This window comes from Tasmannia lanceolata, unplaced genomic scaffold, assembly GCF_043159265.1.
Source record: "Tasmannia lanceolata isolate RefF3 unplaced genomic scaffold, GAP_Taslan_0.1 ptg000067l, whole genome shotgun sequence".
Taxonomy (NCBI): Eukaryota; Viridiplantae; Streptophyta; class Magnoliopsida; order Canellales; family Winteraceae; genus Tasmannia; species Tasmannia lanceolata.
The window spans coordinates 90001-95000 of record NW_027518744.1 but is presented as its reverse complement, the minus strand read 5'-3'; positions in this window follow the sequence as shown (position 1 = coordinate 95000).

Here is a 5000-nt window from a genome sequence, read left to right as displayed (position 1 = left end):
CCTAGCAAGGCATTGCTGGGTTGGGCTCCCTTGGCCTTTTGGGCGCCTTGGACGATGTCTTGCGAAGACCATGGGCACAAGGCCATGGCATATGGTGAGGAAAGGACCACGGTTGCCAAGGTTAGGCACCGGAATGCTTGGCCTTGGCTTGCCCTAGCAGGGCATTGCTGGGTTGGGCTCCCTTGGCCTTTTGGGCGCCTTGGACGATGTCTTGCGAAGACCATGGGCACAAGGCCATGGCATATGGTGAGGAAAGGACCACGGTTGCCAAGGTTAGGCACCGGAATGCTTGGCCTTGGCTTGCCAAAGCAGGGCATTGCTGGGTTGGGCTCCCTTGGCCTTCCGGGCGCCTTGGACACTGTCTTGGGAAGACCATGGGCACAAGGCCATGGCATATGGTGGGGAATGGACCACGGTTGCCAAGGCTAGGCATATAGAGAGGAATCGCATTTTTGCCCGGATAGGCACCGGAATGCTTGGCCTTGGCTTGCCATAGCAGGGCATTGCTGGGTTGGGCTCCCTTGGCCTTCCGGGGGCCTTGGACGCTGTCTTGGGAAGACCATGGGCACAAGGCCATGGCATATAGTGAGGAATGGACCACGGTTGGCAAGGCTAGGCATATAGAGAGGAATGGACCACGGTTGCCAAGGTTGCGCAAGTTTTGGGCATTTTTTGCCCGGATATGCCCAAGTATGCCCCGATAGGCCCGTTACGCCCCGGTATGAACGCGTATGCCCGGATAGACTCGGTATGCCTTGGGATACATGCGTATGCCCCGATAGGCTTGGTACGCCCCGATATGCGCACGTGTGCCCCAGTAGGGCTCGGTATGCCCCGGTATGTACGCGTGTGCCCCGATAGGCCCGGTATGCCCTGATAGGCCCGGTATGCCCCGATATGCACACGTGTGCCCCAATAGGGGTCGGTATGCCCCGGTAGGTACGCGTGTGCCCCGTAATGCACGTTTCGCAGATCTCCCCGCATGTCCCGCCCCTATATGTAATACTTACTTACTTACTTACTTTCTTTCTTGCTTGCTTGCTTGCTTGCAATGGTTGGGAGTGCCCGGCATGCCCCGCTGCAGAGACCAAGGGCGCAATGACTTGGCACCGCGGATGCCGGGACTCCGGCACTTCCCGTGGCACTGATGGTTGGTTCCAAAGACAAAAGGCCGTGCAAGGCCACCGCACCGCGGATGATTTTGCTCGTGCTGGCGCCGTTGTGTGGCCAAAGAACATGCGCGAATGCTCGTGTCGGAAGGGTTGGTGTCCTGGCCCCGCGGGTGTCACGAATGCTCGGTTGCGAAGACCATGGGACCAGAGCCATGGCACGTCGGATGATGGCTCCAGCTGGCGCCCCGGCACTTTCTGTGGCATTGATGCTCGGTTTCAAAGACAAACGTGCGCAGGGCCAGGGGACCGCGGATGACTGCTCGTGCTGGCCCCGTTGGGCGGCATTGATGGTCGGTTGCAAAGAAAATGCGCGATTGCTCGTGTCGGGGCCTGGCAAGCCAAGGCCAAGCGAGCCATGGCAACGCGGATGATGGCTCGCTAGTGCTGGCGCCGTGCACAGTGGCCTCGCACACTCGCCCTGCACGCTTCCCTTGCACGCAGCCTTGCACACTAGCCTCGCATGCGAGCCTTGCACCCTAGCCATGCAAACTAGCCTTGCACGGTAGCCATGCACACAAGCCGTGCACATTAGCCATGCGCACAAGCCCCGCACACTAGCCTTGCGCACAACCCTTGCACACAAGCCATGCACTCGAGCAATGCACACAAGCCTTGCACTCAAGCAATGCACACAAGCCCTGGACACTAGCCTTGCACACGGGCCTGGCACACAAGCCTTGGGCACTAGCCTTGCGCACTAGCGTTCCACATGAGCCTTGCACACTAGCCTTGGACACTAGCCTTGCACACAGGCCTTGCACACTAGGCATGCTTGGGCGAGCTGATCCCGCATCAAGTCGACGGGTCTAGGCATTCTTGGGCGCAGATCCCGCATCGTCTCGTCGCGTCTGGGCGCAAACACGTCGCGTCTCGTTGCGTCTTCAGAAGTCGTCGCTAACAGCACCTTTGGTTGCCACTGGTGGTTAGGCTGGTTGGTTGCGCAAACCCTATAGGAGGGTGGCATGCTGGTGGGCGTTTTTGCCCGGATAGGCACTAGAATGTGCAGATTTTGGGCGTTTTTGCCTGGATAGGCTAAGGAATGGGCATGCTTTGGGCGTTTTTGCCCGGATAGGCACCGGAATGCTTGGCCTTGGCTTGTCCTAGCAAGGCATTGCTGGGTTGGGCTCCCTTGGCCTTTTGGGCGCCTTGGACGATGTCTTGCGAAGACCATGGGCACAAGGCCATGGCATATGGTGAGGAAAGGACCACGGTTGCCAAGGTTAGGCACCGGAATGCTTGGCCTTGGCTTGCCAAAGCAGGGCATTGCTGGGTTGGGCTCCCTTGGCCTTCCGGGCGCCTTGGACACTGTCTTGGGAAGACCATGGGCACAAGGCCATGGCATATGGTGGGGAATGGACCACGGTTGCCAAGGCTAGGCATATAGAGAGGAATTGCATTTTTGCCCGGATAGGCACCGGAATGCTTGGCCTTGGCTTGCCATAGCAGGGCATTGCTGGGTTGGGCTCCCTTGGCCTTCCGGGGGCCTTGGACGCTGTCTTGGGAAGACCATGGGCACAAGGCCATGGCATATAGTGAGGAATGGACCACGGTTGGCAAGGCTAGGCATATAGAGAGGAATGGACCACGGTTGCCAAGGTTGCGCAAGTTTTGGGCATTTTTTGCCCGGATATGCCCAAGTATGCCCCGATAGGCCCGTTACGCCCCGGTATGAACGCGTATGCCCGGATTGACTCGGTATGCCTTGGGATACATGCGTATGCCCCGATAGGCTTGGTACGCCCCGATATGCGCACGTGTGCCCCAGTAGGGCTCGGTATGCCCCGGTATGTACGCGTGTGCCCCGATAGGCCCGGTATGCCCCGATATGCACACGTGTGCCCCAATAGGGGTCGGTATGCCCCGGTAGGTACGCGTGTGCCCCGTAATGCACGTTTCGCAGATCTCCCCGCATGTCCCGCCCCTATATGTAATACTTACTTACTTACTTACTTTCTTTCTTGCTTGCTTGCTTGCTTGCAATGGTTGGGAGTGCCCGGCATGCCCCGCTGCAGAGACCAAGGGCGCAATGACTTGGCACCGCGGATGCCGGGACTCCGGCACTTCCCGTGGCACTGATGGTTGGTTCCAAAGACAAAAGGCCGTGCAAGGCCACCGCACCGCGGATGATTTTGCTCGTGCTGGCGCCGTTGTGTGGCCAAAGAACATGCGCGAATGCTCGTGTCGGAAGGGTTGGTGTCCTGGCCCCGCGGGTGTCACGAATGCTCGGTTGCGAAGACCATGGGACCAGAGCCATGGCACGTCGGATGATGGCTCCAGCTGGCGCCCCGGCACTTTCTGTGGCATTGATGCTCGGTTTCAAAGACAAACGTGCGCAGGGCCAGGGGACCGCGGATGACTGCTCGTGCTGGCCCCGTTGGGCGGCATTGATGGTCGGTTGCAAAGAAAATGCGCGATTGCTCGTGTCGGGGCCTGGCAAGCCAAGGCCAAGCGAGCCATGGCAACGCGGATGATGGCTCCAGCTGGCGCCCCGGCACTTTCTGTGGCATTGATGCTCGGTTTCGAAGACAAACGTGCGCAGGGCCAGGGGACCGCGGAGGACTGCTCGTGCTGGCCCCGTTGGGCGGCATTGATGGTGTGTTGCAGAGAGCATGTGCGATTGCAAGTGTCGGCCGGGTTTGGGTTCCCTTGGGCTTTCGGGTGCCTTGGACGCTGTCTTGCGAAGACCATGGGCACAAGGCCCCGTCCTGGCCCCTTGTTCGATTCGCTCTCGTCTTGCGCTTGCTTCCAAGGTCCTCCATGACCTTCCCCATGGCCTTGCTAGATCCCCCCCATGACGCATGACCTCTGTCCGTTGATTGGTTTTGAGTGCACACCATGCCCGGCTTGGCACCGTGTTGTCGCGTGAGTGGCATTTGGATCGTGCATGCTGGTGGGCTACCTGCCAATGCGCACAAGCCTTGCACACTAGCCTTGCGCACGAGCCTTGCACAAAAGCCTTGGACACAAGCCTTGCGCACAAGCCATGCGCACAAGCCTTGGACGCTAGCCTTGCACACAAGCCATGCATACAAGCCTTGCTCACAAGCCTTGGGCACTGGCCCATCGCAGTAGCCTTGCACACAAGCCTTGCGCACTAGCTTTGGGCACGAGCCTTGCGCACTTGCCTTGGGCACTAGCCTTGCACACAACCCTTGGGAACTAGCCTTGCGCACCAGCCTTGCCCACAAGCCTTGCACACCAGCCTTGCACACTAGCCTTGCATACAAGCCTTGCACACTAGCCTTGCACACAGGCCATGCTCACTAGCCTTGGGCACTAGCCTTGCACACAGACCTTGGGCACTAGCCTTGCGCACTAGCCTTGCCCACGAGCCTTGCACACTAGCCTTGCACGCAGGCCTTGCACGCTAGGCATGCTTGGGCCAGCAGCTCCCGCATCAAGTCGGCGGGTGTAGGCACGGTTGGGCGCAGATCCCGCATCGCCTCGTCGCGTCTGGGCGCAAACCCGTCGCGTCTCGTTGCGTCTTCAGAAGTCGTCGCTAACAGCACCTTTGGTTGCCACTGGTGGTTAGGCGGGTTGGTTGCGCAAACCCTATAGGAGGGTGGCATGCTGCGGGGCGCTGGAATGCGCAGGCTTAGGGCGTTTTTGCCCGGATAGGCACTGGAATGTGCTGGTTTTGGGCGTTTTTGCCTGGATAGGCTAAGGAATGGGCATGCTTTGGGCGTTTTCCCCGGATAGGCACTGGAATGGGCTGGTTTTGGGCGTTTTTGCCTGGATAGGCTAACGAATGGGGCATGCTTTGGGCGTTTTTGCCCGGGTAGGCACTGGAATGCCTGGCCTTGGCTGGGCATTGCTGGGTTGGGCTCC